The sequence below is a fragment of the Ovis canadensis genome, chromosome 18, assembly GCF_042477335.2.
Source record: "Ovis canadensis isolate MfBH-ARS-UI-01 breed Bighorn chromosome 18, ARS-UI_OviCan_v2, whole genome shotgun sequence".
In the NCBI taxonomy this organism is placed as follows: domain Eukaryota; kingdom Metazoa; phylum Chordata; class Mammalia; order Artiodactyla; family Bovidae; genus Ovis; species Ovis canadensis.
The window spans coordinates 14,099,994-14,118,546 of NC_091262.1; the positions used below are offsets into that span (position 1 = coordinate 14,099,994).

At 39.0% G+C, this 18,553-nt stretch overlaps 1 long non-coding RNA gene across 1 annotated transcript in view; it reads left to right on the top strand.

The window, feature by feature from the left end:
* Positions 1 to 9,002, top strand: part of LOC138423176 (uncharacterized) — a 93,538-nt gene extending 84,536 nt beyond the window's left edge. Inside the window, exon 7 of the long non-coding RNA XR_011250158.1 lies at positions 8,876 to 9,002. This is a non-coding gene — a long non-coding RNA (uncharacterized lncRNA). The remainder of the gene's footprint in view (positions 1 to 8,875) is intronic.
* Positions 9,003 to 18,553: the final 9,551 nt, after the last annotated feature.

The window sequence follows — 18,553 nt, forward strand, 5'->3', positions numbered from 1 at the left end:
CTTGACCTGACCACCATGGAGCCATATTTCTCCCAGGAGTTGTCACTAGCCCTTTTTGTTAGATGAGGCTAGAGAATAATCTCAAACAGCAGTTGGGCTGTGATTTAGCTCCTTTCCTGGACACGCAAGTGAAGCTCTAGGGCTGGTAAAACTCATTTGATCTGAATCAAGCAGATCTGCACCCTGCTAAGTTCCCTGGTCAGAGTAGTCCCCTGATTTGCTTCTGCAGATGAGCAAAGCCACAAATTGGGATTACTACTTGGACATGGAAGATGTGAACTCAGTCTGGCAGCTACTGTGTGCTGGCTGTTTCAATCCCTTACCCTCTTTTCCTTCATAGTCAGATTTCCAATAGTTGAGCCCCATGGATTTCCCTGAAATCCCTATGTTGCAAGATCAGAGTAGAGGATCCCATAAGGTGACCCACAATGCTGGGGAGGTTTGATGTGTCTTGGGGTTCTCTTTTCTTAACAGAGAAACTGGAGGTTCAGTAGACACCTCCTCGTGTGCTGTGCTGGGATGGGGTAGGAGAAGAATGGTCATTGTGTAGACCAAGACATATGTAGAGTCTGTCTTCGTTTCTGTGGAGCAAAAGAATGCCTCAGATTTATCACTATATTAAATTCTCCCAGTGATATCTTGTTCTTAAATAGTTGTTACCCTTCTTCTTACTTCCTATGTGGCTCAGGGATTAAAGTGTCTGTCTGCCAATGCAAGAACCTCAGGAGACATAGGTTCAATCCCTGGGCTGGGAAGACCCCCTGGAAGAGGAAATGGCAACTCACTCCAGTACTCTTGCCTGGAGAATCCCCATGGACATAGGAACCTGGAAGGCTACAGTCCATGGGGTCATAAAGAGTTGGACACAACTGAGCATGCACACACAATTTCTTCTGAGGGGGAACAAAGTGAGAAACAACCTTTGTCACTATTGTTACAGAATTAAACTTGGGTCATTCATTCACGTGCCAACACACACACACACACACAATCTACTGACATTGGATTGTAGTAAAGAAAAAGTACAGAATTTATTGCAAGGCACCCAATGTGAGGCTGAGAAAGAAAAATGGTCAGCTCATGCTCAAAATACCTGAACTTCCCTGTGGCTTTCAGGGAGTTGTTAAAAAATTAAAATGGAGGAGAAGACTGCAGGATTTGTGATCAGCTCATGAGCATTCTTCTGACTGGCTGGTGGTGAGGTAACTGGGTGATATTTCAAGAGTCAGCATCATCAACCTTCTGATTCCAACCAATCTGGAGTCTACCTGCTTTGGTCAGCATGCAATTAACTTCATCCACGTGGTGAAGGTTTTACTATATGCAAAACAACTCAAGAATATGGCTCAGGACATTATCTGTAAACCTTGAGGAGGAACTAAAGATCTTTGATTTTGTTTTATGGCTAAAATATTATTTTGCCTTGCTTTACTGTTTTCCTTTCTTTCTCCATTTTCTCATTCTCTGATTAAATTTGCTCTTTGGAACTTAGGGAAAGCCAAGGAGGTTAAAGCATTTCTAGAGACAAGAGACAGGTGACACAGGAGTTCTACCCCCAGCAAGGCCCCACAGTGCCCTGCTCAATTTCACCATTTTCCAAATGATTATTGAAATACTTCTCTCCAGAGGTCACTCTTTAGTTACAATTCACATGGACACAAATATCTTTAGATTATTTTTGTCAACTAAGAGTAATCTATCCACAAGCCTCTTACCCCAATTTTATTGTCACCAATTTTATAGCCACGGTTCTTTCACGATCCTATCAAGACATACCATTGGCCATAGCCCATGAATCCATATATAATTGAATATATGGGCATTTTTATATCCCAGGAAAAAGAATGATCAGGTGTCCTGCCTATATTTCTCCCCCAGGAAGACTTCCTTTTACTGCTGTTCTTCATGATGTCCCAGAAATGGACCTAGGTGCTACAGCTCTCCACTTTTGAGTGTTGTCTACATGTGGTACAGGACTATCTGTAGACCTATTGCATGTCTTTTCACTCTCTGTCAACTGATCAGAGTTACCCTCCATTATGAGACAGGTATAAATTGGGAGAGATAAAATGATGTGTAGCCAGATTAAAAACTTTAAGCACTTAGTCCATTTCATGGAGTTACTTGTGTTCTCAATACATACCCTGACCTGATCATGTGTACCACATTTTTTACATGATGTATGATTTTCGTGTGCTCCCAACTTAATGACTTCGTCACTCATATACCACTCAGTCCATGATGGGGAACTCCAGTTGCATGGTAATTTGATTGCTCATGGTCAAGCATTCAATTCCTGGTAAGCCCAGTAACAGTGTAAGGATTGTTTCTCTCTGTTCAACATGTCTAATTATTAGAGAAATGAAAATCAAAATTAAAATGATGTATCACTACATGCCAGTCAGAATGGCCATCATTAAAAATCTATAAACAATAAATGCTGGAGATAGTTGGAAGAAAGAGAACTTTCCTACAGAGTTGTTGGGAATTGTAATTGTGTAGGCTGGATGGCATCACTGACTCGATGGACATGAGTCTGAGTGAACTCCGGGAGTTGGTGATGGACAGGGAGGCCTGGCGTGCTGCGATTCATGGGGTCACAAAGAGTTGGACACGACTGAGTGACTGAACTGAACTGAATTGTAAATTGGTGTAGCCACTATGGAAGAACAGTATGGAGATTCCTTTAAAAACTGAAAATAGAGCTGCCATATGATCCAGCAGTCCCAATTCTGGGCATATATATGGACAAAACTATAATTCAAAAGATGCATGCACACTTATGTTCATAGAAGGATTATTAGAATAGCCAAGACATGGAAGCAATGTAAATGTCCAACAACAAATGAATGGATAAATAAAATGTGGCATATAAATATAGACAAACACCTGATGGAATACTACTCAGCCATAAAAAATAATTAAATAATGCCATTTGCAGTAACCTAGAAACTGTCATGTTAAGTGAAGTCAGTCACAAAGGAAAAGACAAATACCATATGAAGTCACTTATATGTGGAATCTAAAATATGACACAAATATCCTTATTTTTGAAACAGAAATGAACTCAATGGTATAAACAAGAGACATGTGGTTGCCATGGGGGAAACAGGGTGGTGTAGGAACAGGGTGGATTAGGTCTTGGAGATTAACAGATGTAAACATTTTTAAATGGAATGGATAAACAAGGACATTGTGTAAAATAGGACATTATATATAAATGTCTTATAATTAACCTAGGCAGAATATTAAAATGCATCACTTTACTAACAAAAGTCCATATAATCAAAGCTATGATTTTTCCAGTAGTCATATATAAATGTGAAAGTTAGACCATAACAAAGGCTGAGCACCAAAGAACTGATGCTTTTGAACTGTGGTATTAGAGAAGACTCTTGACAGTCCCTTGGACGTAAAGGAGATCAGACCAGTCAATCCTAAAGGAAATCAACCCTGGATATTCGTTGGAAGAAATAATGCTGAAGTTGAAGCTTCAATAATTTAGTCGCCTGATTCAAAGAGCCAATTCATTGGAAAAGACCCTGATGCTGGGAAAGATTGACGGCAAGAGGTGAAGGGGATGACAGAAGATAGGATGACTGGGTGGCATTTCACCAACTCAATGGACATGAGTTTGAGCAAACTCAGAGAGATAATGAAGGACAGGGAAGCCTGGTGTGCTGTACTTCATGGGGTCACAAAGAGCTGGACATGACTTAGTGACTGAACAACAGCAACAACAATAAATCATAATGGAAAAGAATATAAAGAAAAAAAGAAAAAGTTATTTCTCTTAATTAGAGTAAATATTTGTAGATGAGATCAGTGTCTTTTCCAAAACCTAAAACATATGTGGAGTAAAAAAAAGCTCTAAAAAATAAAATGTCAATGAAACTTCTAGAACCATTGTGAAGTGGCTCAGTTGTGTCCGACTTTTTGTGACTGTAGACTACCAGGACTGTAGACCACCAGGCTCCTCCATCCATGGGATTTTCCAGGCAAGAACACTGGAGTGGGTTGCCATTTCCTTCTCCAGAGGATCTTCCTGACCCAGGGATCGAACCTGGGTCTCCTGCACTGCAAGCAGACACTTTAAAATCTGAGCCACAGATTATGAACGTAAAATATGAAGCAGCCTCCTGAAAATTGTTCAAGGACTATCTGTGCACTCCCTTGTAACATCCTTAGCTAGAACTCTGCTAAGTCAATTTAGCAAGGGTCTCTAATCCTCCATGTATGATTACTTTCTGTATCTAATCAGGTTTCTCCTACTGCACCATCCACCAGGTGATGTCTGGGAAACCTAACATGACTTGATCAAGAATTAAACTAACCAAAATCCCCTTACATCCCATGAGTTTTCCTAGTAATTTTTCTTCTGCTACTCCCTCCGGCTTCTTTTGTATGCATTCTTACCTGTACAATTATATCCTCAGAATTTAACTTGGTTCAATACTGAGAACTCTCCTATCCTATAGTTCAAATAAGTCCGTTTTTACTAACTTATTGTTTAGTTTAGGGCTTTCTCTGGCAGTAATCAGAATAAATCACCCTAGCCAGTACACAAATCTCCTTTCTGCTTGTTAATTCAGAAGTATGAGGAGCCTACTGTGGCTAGGTGGGCTCCCATTCAAATGAATCACTTCCATCCAACTTCCATTCAAATGAATCACTGTTTTGTCTCCTGATGGAAGTATTCCATCTTCTGAAGCTATTATCTCTAGGCAGCAGAGCACAAATTTGAGGGACAGGAAGCAAATATTGTGCTAGTATCATTTCCATGTCAGATTCCTAGACCTGTGGTCCTGGATATAAGAGAAACAGCACCATATGTTGAAAACTGATTCAGAGCATGTACAACTGCCTGGAGAACCTTCCTAGAGCCCTGCAACCTATGCCTACCTAATTGACTAAGCAGTTGAATCTTCTAAAGGCCTATCTACCATTCTATCAATCAACTGCTTCAGAATGGTGGGGAACATGTTATGACCAGAAAATTCTATGTGTATCGACCTATTGCTGCACTTCTGTTGATTACGAGTTTCTTGATTAGAAACAATGCTATGCAGAGTATCATGACAACAGATAAGGCATGCTATAAATGCATAAATGGTTGTTTTATTTGAAGCATTGCATGAAGGGATGGCAAACCTATATTCGGAGGAAGTGTATATTTCAGTAAAGACAAAGCACAAGCCATTCAATGATGGAAGTAGTCCAATGTAATCAACTTGACACCCGGTACCTGACTAAACATGTCAGAAAACCTATAACAGGGATGAAGTATTGCTACCTGCTGCTGTCATTTTGGAAACTTAGCTTTGATGAGTGGAAATCAGTATCGTTGAGCCCTTACATAACCCCCATTCCTACTATAATTGCTACTTTGTTAATGAGTCTTTTGGGTAATGACAGGGGTTCTGGAAAAAAGCTGACTGGTATCCATATATATTTCTCCTATCCACTTAATTGTTGAAGTACTGCTCTGCTGAGGTCACACAACATACACACATATTTTGTTATTTTGCTCACTGAGAGAATTGTAGTCACCTACTTCTTGCCAAAATTCACTGGTCACCAATTTCCAATCATGTGCAAGTCCCTGACCACCAAGTCATCCTATTGGCCACAAATCATGAATCAGCATGATTTAAACCAGGCAATCCTAAGGGAAATCAACCCTGATTGTTCATTGGAAGAACTGTTGCTGAAGCTGAACCTTCAATATTTAGGCCACCTGATGCAAAGAGTCAAGTCATTGAAAAAGACCCTGATGCCAGGAAAGACTGAGGCAAAATGAGAAACGGGCAGCAGAAGATGAGATGGTTAGATAGCCTCACCAACTTAATGAATGTAAATTTGACCAAAATCCAGGAGACAGTGGACAGAGGAGCCTGGTGTGCTACAGTCCATGGGGTCACAAAGAGTAAGACACAACTTAGCAACTGAACAACAGCAACACGAATCAGTGTATAATTGCCCTTCTGGCCATCTCTCTTTCCAAGCAACGTGAACAATCAAGTGACTGCCTGAAATTCTACCCACTAAAGAATTTCTCCTTACTCCTACCTTTCATAAAAGTTCCAGAGAAGGGATGTATGGAGGCAGCTCTCCAAATTTTGTGTCTTCATATTGTATAGAATCATCATTAAACAAGGAAAGTGTTTTTCCCTTCTTTGTCAACGACCTAAAGAAATTTTCCTAGAGGTCATAATTGCAGTTTGAGACAGGGTAAATTATGTAGCAAGAGTAAGTACCATACACATTTGGGCCTCTTCTTCATGTGATTTACTTGTGCTAACAGGACATGCCCTTACCCAATCACATATGTAACACTTTTATTTAAATATAGTAATTTAGTGCACTCCAAACTTTATGAGAAGAGTAACACTCAGTCCATGATGAACAGTGCTAGTCATATGGTAACTCAGTGCCCCATGGTCAAGCATTTAGTATATCAAGAATGCATATTGTCACCCTGCTTATTTAACTTATATGCAGAGTATATCATGAGTAATGCCGGGCTGAATGAAGAAGCACAAGCTGGAATCAAGATTGCTGGGAGAAATATCAATAACCTCAGATATGCAGATGACACCACCCTTATGGCAGAAAGAGAAGAGGAACTAAAGAGCTTTTTGATGAAGGTGAAAGAGGAGAGTGATAAAGTTGGCTTAAGACTCAACATTCGAAAACTAAGATTATGGCATTCGGTCTCAATACTTCATGGCAAATAGATGGGGAAATGAAGGAAACAATGGCAGACTTTATTTTCTTGATCTCCAAAATCACTGCAGATGGTGACTGCAGCTATGAAATTAAAAGACACTTGCTCTTTGGAAGAAAGGCTATGACAAATCTATATGGTGTATGGAAAAGCAGAGACATTACTTTGCCACCAAAGTCTGTATAGTCAAAGCTCTAGTTTTTCCATAAGTCATGTATCGGTGTGAGAGTGGGACCACAAAGAAGGCTGAGCACTGAAAAACTTATGCTTTTAAACTGTGGTATTGGAGAAGACTCTTGGGAGTCCCTTGGACTGCAAAGAGATGAAACCAGTCCATTCTAAAGAAGATCAGTTCTGGGTGTTCACTGGAAGGACTGATGCTGAAACTGAAACTCCAGTACTTTGGCCACCTGATGTGAAGAGCTAACTTGTTAGAGAAGACCCTGATGCTGGGGAAGCTTGAAGGTAGGAGGGGAAAGTGATGACAGAGGACAGGATGGTTAGATGGCATTACTGATTCAATGGACATGAGTTTGAGCAAGCTCCAGGAGATGGTGAAGGACAGGGAAACCTGGCAGGCAGCAGTCCATGGGCTCCCAAAGAATCGAACACAACTGAGCAACAACAAGGCTCAATAACAAGACAAGTCTACCTTCTACTTGTTGAAAGTAGACTGGATATTTGTGGATTGTAGCAGCACCTTGCACCAACATCCTAAAAGACTGCATCGTGCTTTACTTATAAGGGCTGCCAAAGGCTCCAAACAAAATATCTGCAAATGAAGCTTCCAGAATTACTGGGTCTTCTGAAATATATGTCCCAGTGATAAAACAGCTTGTACAGTAAGCTAGACCGGCTCCAGAGCCTTCTTTTGTTTTGGACCCTACTAAAAACTAGCAGATTTTCTGGTCATTTGATAAATTACTCATTTAAGAAGTACACCCAAATGAATAATATTTTTTTTGTCTCAGAAATGCAAGGTGGCCCACTAAAACTGTGCTTCTTTTGGTTATAGTAAAGACCCTCTGAAAAAATCCTATACTTCACCTTAGAAGGGGTTTCTGGACAATTTGTAAATTACTGAACTCTTAGAAATTTTGCTGAAGTAATAGGTCCTGAATTTTAATTGTATTTATTTCATATTCTTTGATATACAAATGTCTTGTCAATGATTCTAGAGAAGTTGTTATTTGTGCTCACTAGGTCCAGACAACAGAATGTTTTCAATGTGATTAACCAATGACATATTTTGGAAAGGAAATGTGATAAGATTCCTGTAAAACTAGGTGGTGACATATAACTAGAGTTAATATGCCTCTTAAGTGGAAATGTGAAGGCTTTCACTGGCCTTGTCAACTAAAAGGAGAAAACATTTTCGTGTGCTTTATGGAGAGTTATGAGTAAAATGTATTTCCAAAAAGATTAATAACTTATGAGAAAAATGGCATCTGGTACAAAAGCTGCAGTAGGAGCTACCATCTGGTTAAAACTGGTTAAATCCACTGTCTTTCTCTCAGACCCAATTGTCTGTTATACAGTCTAAATGGAAGAGCTGAATTTAGATTTGATGGGAATCACCACCCTTGCATCATGCAGTTCCTTGAAGATAGCTTGGATCTCTGCAATCCATGCTAGAATGCAAGGATTTTTCCGAGGGAGAGCTACCTCTAATGACTTTCATTTGGCCTTTCCCACTATAAAAACCTTCATGAGATAGTTAAAGCTTAGGCAGGCAGTCCAAGACCCTTATAGGAGGAGAAGGCAAACATTCCTTTATCCATTATTTTGCCTAGTCATGTAGGTCATGTTTCTTTTAAGCTCTGTACTGGTATTGCAACAATATATCTTGCTGAGGACCCAGCCTTTTTTAGGTCCATAACTAATGATTGCACAACACAATATATCTTACTCATGGGTATGCTTTTCTTAGACTCTATGTTAATGATTATAACTGACAAATCTTGCCTGGAAACCTGTTTCTTAACAATATATCTCACCCAGAGGCACGTTGCTCAGAACCTGTTCTTCCTGGTTAATCTTGTGCTGAAGTTATCTCAGGATGTATGCCTTGGGAAAGAGTCTGGTGGAACTCTTACAACTTTGAGGAATTTTTTTTTAATTTATTTTTTTCTTTTTATCTGTTTTCAGCACCCAGTTGAGAAGTATACAATGCCCTCTTAACTAGTGAGGGTGGGTTCTCTCCTACCCTTTTCAGAGCCTTTTTCTGGACGCTTTTTCTATCCTTTTCACTCCAATAAAACCTTGCTACACAAAACTCTGAGTGTCTGAGACTGCATCTTTTGGGTCCCAGAGTGAAATTTTCTTCCTCAGAGACCACGAATACCGGCACTGCTCACCATAAGCTGTCAATCACTATGAAGTTCAGACAACCAACATGGGGATTCTGCTAGCTCTGAAGTATTTCCACCTCATTATGCATTTTAAAAATGGGAAAATAACAAAAGCATGGGTTCAGAGAACTTCTGGACACATATTGAGTTGAACACTTGCTGAAATTTCTATGATTACTTGACCCCCAATCTGTCACAATGATATTTTGGGTGTCCAGGGGAAAAAAACGTCATTTCAGAACTGTGTCCAGCAGTCCTTGAAAGTTCTAATTATTTTCTTTTCTCCAGTACACTATCTTGATAAAAATCAGTACATGTTTTGAGGGAAGGCTAGAAGAAAGATTAACAATATTTTTTTATTGTAATAGGGTCTTCCATAGAGGGGACCTCATCTCCCATTCATTCAAGGGACTTTAGTTTAGCAAACTGACTCAAGTCAAGGAAATGTTGAAAGGACTAAGAGTCACAATTTTACAAGTCATTAGACTATTGTTCAGTTGACCTAGACTTGTTCTGCTTATACAGATCAAGGAAGAATTCAATAAAATACCTGTTTTTCACCTCTAAAAACACACTAGCCAAAGCTGTTGGGGGGGGGGGGGTGTCTCTGCAAGTTCGACTATTATGATTGTTATTTTGACTTGCTTTCCACTAAAATAATTATACCTTCTTTTGTCTATCTTACTTGAGTGAAAAAGCCATTTGGTTTCTGCCACCATGTAATCTAAATCCCACTACATTTAGATTTTCCAACTGAGTGGCTACAGTCCTCACTATGAGATCTTAATTACAGAGATGGGCAATACTAGAACACTTCAAGGATGCAGGGCACCATGCCCAACATTATTTATCTAAATATTGGTAAAAGATATGTCTTGTGGACCCTCCCACAGTGGGTGAATAGGTCGTAATTAACAGATATAGTCTAATATTTAAGTCTCCTTAAGCTTTTAGGAGATCAAACCAGTCCATCCTAAAGGAAATCAGCCCTGAATATGCATTGGAAGGACTGATGCTGAAGCTCCAATACTTTGTTCACCTGATGCAAAGAACTGATTCATTGAAAGAGACCCTGATGCTGGGAAAGATTTAAGACAGGAGGAGAAGGGGACGACAGAGGATGAGATGATTGGATGGCATCACCAACTCGGACATGAGTTTGAGCAAATTCTAGGAGTTGGTGATGGAAAGGGAAGCCTGGCATGCTGCAGTCCATGGGGTCACAAAGAGTCAGACACAGCTGAGTGACTGAATTGAACTGAAGCTTTTATTTTATTGGGCTTCCCTAGTGGCTCAGATGGTAAAGAATCCGCCTGCAATGAGGGAGATCTGGATTCAATCCCTGGGTTGGAGATATCCCCTGGAAAATGAAATGGTTACCCCCTCCAGTATTTTTACCTGAAGAATCCTCACAGACAGAAGAGCCTGGTGGGCTACAGTCCATAGGGTCGCAAAAAGTCAGATACGACTGAGCAACTAAGTACACACACAATAAATATGAGCCCCTCCATATTTATTAAGCCAAGTGAAATTGGTGATTTCCGTCATTTTGGTCATCTGATGCAAACAACTGACTCCTTGGAAAAGTCCCTGATGCTGGGAAAGATTGAAGGCAGAAGAAGTGGGCATTAGATAGTGAGGTAACTGGATGGTATCACCGGATGCAATGGACATGAAATTGAGCAAACTTCGGGAGATGGTGATGGACAGGGAGGCTTGGCATGCTGCAATCAATGAGGTCACATGCAGTTGGACATGACTGGGTGTCTGAACAACAATGGAAGAAGAAAACTGCCACTTTCTGCCATCTGCAAGCAGTAACCAAGAATGGTGGTGATGAAATTCAGTGATAAATGGGCTTTTGCCTGAGAATGAGACGAGTTTAGAGTGTAACTCCTAGTCTCATCAATGGGTTCAGATCCGAGGGATTGTTGGTCTAAGACCCAGAGTCTGCAGCCAGAGAAGATGGAGCACTTATATATAAGGGTAGGAAAAGATAGATATCCCAACTCTAAAAGAGGAGAGAAATTTTTTACTTTGTTAATACTATTTTGTTCTATCAAGAATATCTGTTTGAATTAGATGATGCTCACCTGCTTTGTGGGAATAAATTTCTTTACTCAGAGGGCTGAACAAATGCTACTCTCATCCGGGAACATCCACACAGATACTCAGAAATAATGTTTTACCTTTGGAACTTTTCTTTTTTTTTTTCTTTTTTAAATTTTAAAATCTTTAATTCTTTTTTTTTTTTTTTAGTAACAAAAGATATTTTTTATTTATTTTTTATTTTTTTTTAATTTTTAGTTTTTTATTTTTTAAATTTTAAAATCTTTAATTCTTACATGCGTTCCCAAACATGACCCCCCCCACCTCCCTCCCCACAACATCTTGGTACTTTTCTTAAACAGTCGATTGATGCATAATATTAACTATTAAAAGTCTACAAATTTTCAATGTGACATATATGTGTGTTGTCTACAATAATGTTTTTCAAAAGAAAACAACAATGAGGTCATCTGTTGTTGTTCAATCACTAAATCCTGTCTGACTCTGCAATCCGTGATTGCAGTTTGTCAAGCTCCTCTGTCCTCCATTGTCTCCCAGAGTTTGCTCAGATTCATGTCAATTGAGTCAGTGAAGCTATCTATCTTTTTTTTTTTTAATTTTAGTTTTTTATTTTTTAAATTTTAAAATCTTTAATTCTTACATGCATTCCCAAACATGAACCCCCCTCCCACCTCCCTCCCCATAACAACTTTCTGGGTCATCCCCATGCACCAGCCCCAAGCATGCTGCATCCTGCGTCAGACATAGACTGGCGATTCAATTCACATGATAGTATACATGTTAGAATGTCATTCTCCCAAATCATCCCACCCTCTCCCTCTCCCTCTGAGTCCAAAAGTCCGTTATACACATCTGTGTCTCTTTCCCTGTCTTGCATACAGGGTCGTCATTGCCATCTTCCTAAATTCCATATATATGTGTTAGTATACTGTATTGGTGTTTTTCTTTCTGGCTTACTTCACTCTGTATAATCGGCTCCAGTTTCATCCATCTCATCAGAACTGATTCAAATGAATTCTTTTTAACAGCTGAGTAATACTCCATTGTGTATATGTACCACAGCTTTCTTATCCATTCATCTGCTGATGGACATCTAGGTTGTTTCCATGTCCTGGCTATTATAAACAGTGCTGCGATGAACATTGGGGTACATGTGTCTCTTTCAGTTCTGGTTTCCTCGGTGTGTATGCCCAGCAGTGGGATTGCTGGGTCATAAGGTAGTTCTATTTGCAATTTTTTAAGGAATCTCCACACCGTTCTCCATAGTGGCTGTACTAGTTTGCATTCCCACCAACAGTGTAGGAGGGTTCCCTTTTCTCCACACCCTCTCCAGCATTTATTGCTTGCAGATTTTTGGATCGCAGCCATTCTGACTGGTGTGAAGTGGTACCTCATTGTGGTTTTGATTTGCATTTCTCTAATAATGAGTGATGTTGAGCATCTTTTCATGTGTTTGTTAGCCATCCGTATGTCTTCTTTGGAGAAATGTCTATTTAGTTCTTTGGCCCATTTTTTGATTGGGTCGTTTATTTTTCTGGAATTGAGCTGCATAAGTTGCTTGTATATTTTTGAGATTAGTTGTTTGTCAGTTGCTTCATTTGCTATTATTTTCTCCCATTCAGAAGGCTGTCTTTTCACCTTGCTTATATTTTCCTTTGTTGTGCAGAAGCTTTTAATTTTAATTAGATCCCATTTGTTTATTTTTGCTTTTATTTCCAGAATTCTGGGAGGTGGATCATAGAGGATCCTGCTGTGATTTATGTCTGAGAGTGTTTTGCCTATGTTCTCCTCTAGGAGTTTTATAGTTTCTGATCTTACATTTAGATCTTTAATCCATTTTGAGTTTATTTTTGTGTGCGGTGTTAGAAAGTGATCTAGTTTCATTCTTTTACAAGTGGTTGACCAGTTTTCCCAGCACCACTTGTTAAAGAGATTGTCTTTACTCCATTGTATATTCTTGCCTCCTTTGTCAAAGATAAGGTGTCCATATGTGTGTGGATTTATCTCTGGGCTTTCTATTTTGTTCCATTGATCTATATGTCTGTCTTTGTGCCAGTACCATACTGTCTTGATGACTGTGGCTTTGTAGTAGAGCCTGAAGTCAGGCAAGTTGATTCCTCCAGTTCCATTCTTCTTTCTCAAGATTGCTTTGGCTATTCGAGGTTTTTTGTATTTCCATACAAATCTTGAAATTATTTGTTCTAGTTCTGTGAAAAATGTGGCTGGTAGCTTGATAGGGATTGCATTGAATTTGTAAATTGCTTTGGGTAATCAGAAATCTTCAAGCAAACAAAAGCCCAGGTCCAGATGGCTTCACAGCTGAATTCTACCAAAAATTTCGAGAAGAGCTAACACCTATCCTCCTCAAACTCTTCCAGAAAATTGCAGAGGAAGGTAAACTTCCAAACTCATTCTATGAGGCCACCATCACCCTAATACCAAAACCTGACAAAGATGTCACAAAAAAGGAAAACTACAGGCCAATATCTCTGATGAACATAGATGCAAAAATCCTCAACAAAATTCTAGCAATCAGAATCCAACAACACATTAAAAAGATCATACACCATGACCAAGTGGGCTTTATCCCAGGGATGAAGCTATCTATCTTATTCTCTGCAGCTTCCTTCTGCTTTTGCCTTCAGTCTTTCCCAGTATCAGGGTCTTTTCCAATCAGTTGGCTCTTTGCATCTCCTGGCTAAAGTATTGAAGTTTCAGCTTCTGCAACAGTTTTTCCAATGAATATTCAGGGTTGATTTCCTTTAAGATGGACTGGTTTGATCTCTTAACTGTTCAAGACTCTCTAGAGTCTGCTCCAGCGCCACAATTCAAAAGTATCAATTCCTCAGCAATCACCCTTTGATATAGACCAGCTCTCACATCCCTACATGACTACTGAAAAAAAGAAAAAAAAAACAGCATTGACAATATGGACCTTTATTGGCAAAGTGATGTCTCCTATTTTTAATACATTGTGTAGGTTTGTCATAGCTTTCCTTCCAAGGAGCAAGCATCTTTCAATTTCATGGCTGCAGTCATCATCAACAGTGATTTTAAATCTCAAGAAAATAAAACTTGTCACTGTTTCCACTTTAAACCTTTCTATTTGCCACGAAGTGCTGGGACTGGATGACATGATCTTAGTTTCTTGAATGTTGAGTTTCAAGTCAGCTTTTTCTCTCTCAACATTTGCCCTCTTCAAGAGGCCCTTTAGTTCCTCTTCACTTTCTGCCATTGGAGTGGTATCATCTACATAACCTGAGATTGTTGATATTTCTCCTGGCAATCTTGATTCCAGTTTGTGATTCATCCAGCCTGGCATTTTGCATGATGTATTTTGCACATAAATTAAATAAATAGGGAGACAATATACAACCCAAAGTACTTCTTTCCCAGTTTTGAACCTGTTCATTGTTCCATGTCCAGTTCTAACTGTTGCTTCCTGACCCACATACAGATTTCTCAGAAGACAGGTGAGGCTGTATAATACTCCCATCTCTTTAAGAATTTTCCACAGTTTTTAGTGATTCACACAGTCAAAGGCTTTATCATAGTCAATGAAGCACAAGCAGATGTTTTTCTTGAATTGCTTTGCTTTCTCCATGATTCAACAGATGTTGCCAATTTGATCTCTGGTTCCTCTGCCTCTTAGATACCCAGCTTTTACATCTGAAAGTTCTCAGTTTATGTACTGCTGAAGCCTAACTTGAAGGCCTTTTGTTGGTTTGTGTTTTTGTTTTTCTTTTTGATCTTTGTTGTATTTTTGTCTTTTTAAAAGCATTTTAATATAAATTTATTTATTTTAATTGGAGGTTAATTACTTTACAATATTGTATTGGTTTTGCCATACATCAACATGAATCCACCACAGGTATACATGTGTTCCCCATCCTGAACCCCCCTCCCTCCTCCCTCCCCTTACCATTCCTCTGGGTCATCTCAGTGCACAAGCCCCTAGTATCCAGTATCATGCATCGAACCTGGACTGACAATTAGTTTCATAAAAGCATTTTTGTGTGCTGATTTTATTTTTCCTTGATTTTTTTTGTTTGGTTTCTGCTTTTTATGTTTTTATTGTTTGTTTTCAGTTTTGGTTATTTTGGTTACTCCTATTACCTTTTTTTAAAGTTTTATTTTGCTTTCTGTTTCTTTGCTTCTTTTGTTTTTGCCATTGGCTTTAGGAATTGTCTCTTTTCTGTTTGTGCTGTTGCTGTATTTTCTGTTTGTTTGTTTTTACTATTTGTCTTGGGGTTGGTTTGTTGTTGTTTTGTTTTCCTTTTATTCAGGCCCACATGGTTTCTCGGCTCTTTGTTCCTAGGCTAAGGGTCAGATCTGAGCTTCTCAGGTGGGAGCACTGAGCATCTGGAGTAGAGCATTGTGTCCAGGATCCTGGATCCAGAGAGAATTCATGGCACCAGGGAATATTCATCAGTGTGAGCTCTCCCAGAGTTCTCCATCTTGACACCAAGACCTAACTCCATCCATCTGCCTGTTGGGTTCAGTACTGGGGCACCTCAGCCACACGCTTAGCAATACAGGAACACAGCCCCACCCATGAGCAAACAGGTTGCTTGAAATCATATTAAACTCACAGACACCCCAAAAATACACCACCAAATGCAGCCCTGCCCATCAGAGGGAAAAACTCAACTGTACCCATCAGAGTGCAAGCGCTAATCACTCCCCCCAGGAAGCCTATGCAAGCCCCACCCATCAGAAGCTAGACAGACACCAGAAGCAGGAGGAACTATGACCCTGCAGCCTGTGGAAAAGAGGTCATAAACATGGTATTTAGACAACGTTAGATGACAGAGAAATATGTTGCAGAAGGAACAAGATGAAAACCCACAAAAACAAATAAATAAAAATAAAATAGTTCATCTACCTTAAAAAAGTATTTAGATTAATGATCATAAAGATGACCCAAGAACCTGAAAATAGAATGGAGGAATGGATTGAGAATATAAAAGATACAAAAGAAAAAATAGTGAAATTGAAGAACAAACAGTGATGAACAACACAGTAACTGCAATGAAAAATACACTGTGCAGAATCAGTAGCAGAATAAATAAATAACGGACAAGTTACCTGGAAGAGAGAATGGTGGAAATAATTGTTGCAGAACAGAATAAAGAAAAAAGAATAAAAGAAATGAGGACCATCTCAGAGATCTCTGGGACAACATTAAATGCAAAATTATTTGCATTGTAAGGATCCCAGAAGAAGGAAAGAAAGGAAATGGGTCTGAGAAAATATGTGAAGAGATTACAGTTGAAAGTTTCCCTAATATGGGAAAGGAAATCTTGTCCAGGAAGTACAGAGACTTCCACAAAGGTTCAACTCAGGGACGGCTATTCTGATACACATACTAATCAAACTCACAAAAATTAAATACAAAGAAAAATAGTAAAGGCAATAAGGGAAAAGCAATAGATACCATATGAGAGAATACCCATAAGGTTATCAGCTGATTTTTCAGCAGAAAATCTGCATGCCAGAAGTAAATGACAGGATATATTTAAAGTGATTAAAGGGGGAAACCTACAACTGAAATTACCATATCCAGTGAGATTCTCATTCATATTCAACAGAGAAATTCAAATCCTTACAGATAAGCAAAAACTAGGGGAATTTAGAATCACCAAATTAGCTTCACAACAAATGCTAAAGGAACTTTGTAGAGGGAAATACAAGAGAATAAAAATACCAACAAAAGCTAACCCAATACAAGAAAATGGTTTAAAGGACATACATAATGACAATTAAGTTAAATGTAAGTAAATTAAGTACTCCATCCAAAAGACACAAATAGGATAAATGGATAGAAGAGCAAGATCCATATATACTGTCCATACAAGACCAACTTCAGACCTAAAAAGACATACAAACTGAAAGCAAAGGAATGGAAAAGACATTCCATGCAAATGGAAAATTTTAAAAAGCTGAGGTATCAATACTCATAAGAGAAAAAATAGACTTTAAAATAAAGACTCTGCAAAGAGAAAAGAAAGACACTGCATAATGATCAAGAAATCAATCCAAGAAAATAAAAAATTGTAAATGTTTGTGATCCCTGCATTGGAGAACCTCAATACATAGGGCAAACATTAATAACTTTAAAAGGAGAAATTGACAGTTGATGCTGTTAAAGAGCTGCACTCAATATAACAGCAGTAGCCACAAGACTGAAAAAGGTAAGTTTTCATTCCAGTCCCAAAGAAGTGCAATGCCACAGAATGGTCAAATTATCATACACTTGCATTCATTTCATATATTAGCAAGGTAATGCTCAAAATTCTCCAAGCTAGGCTTCAACAGTTTATGAACTGAGAACATACTGATGTGGAAACTGGATTAAGAAAAGGCAGAGGAACTAGAGCTCAAATCTCCAACATCCATTGGATAATAGAAAAAGCAAGGGAATTCCAGAAAAGCATATACTTCTACTTCATTGATTACACTAAAGCCTCTGACTCTGTGGATCACAACAAATTGTGGAAAATTCTTCAAGAGATGGGAATACCCTACCACCCTACCTGCCTTCTGAGAAATCTGTCAAGAAGAAACTGTTAGAACTGATCATGGAACAATGAACTGGTTCAAAATTGGATAAGGAGTACATCAAGGCTGTATATCTTCATCCCACTTATTGACCTTATATGCAGAGTACATCATGTGAAATGCCAGGCTGGATGAAGCTTAAGCTGGAATCAAGATTGCAGGGAGAAATATCAATAACCTCAGATATGCAGCTGACACCACCCTAATGGTAGAAAGTGAAGAGGAACTAAAGAGCCTTTAATGAAAGTGAAAGAGAAGAGTGCACAAACTGGCTTGACACTCAACGTTCAAAAAGCGAAGATCATGGCATCCAATCCCATCGCTTCATAGCAAATAGATGAGGGGGAAATGGAAACATTGACAGACTTTATTTTGGGGGGGCTCCAAAATCACTGTGGATGGTGACTGCAGCCATGAAACTAAAGGACACTTACTCCTTGGAAGAAAAGCTATGACCAACTTAGACAGCATATTAAAAAGCACAGCTGTCACTTTGCTGACAATGGTCCATATAGTCAAAGCTATGGTTTTTCCAGTAGTCATGTACAGATCTCAGAGTCAGACCATAAAGAAAGCTGAGAATTGAAGAATTGATGTTTTTGAACTGTTGTCCTGGAGAAGACACTTGACAGTCCCTTGGACAGCAAGGAGATCCAACCAGTCATCCTAAATAAAATCAACCTTGAATATTCATTGGAAGGACTGATGTTGAAGCTGAAGCTCCAATACTTTAGCCTCCTGATGTGAAGAGTCAATTTATTGGAAAAGACCCTAATGCTGGGAAAGATTGAAGGCACATGAAAGGGGAGTGACAGAGGATGAGGTGGTTGAATAGCATCATTGA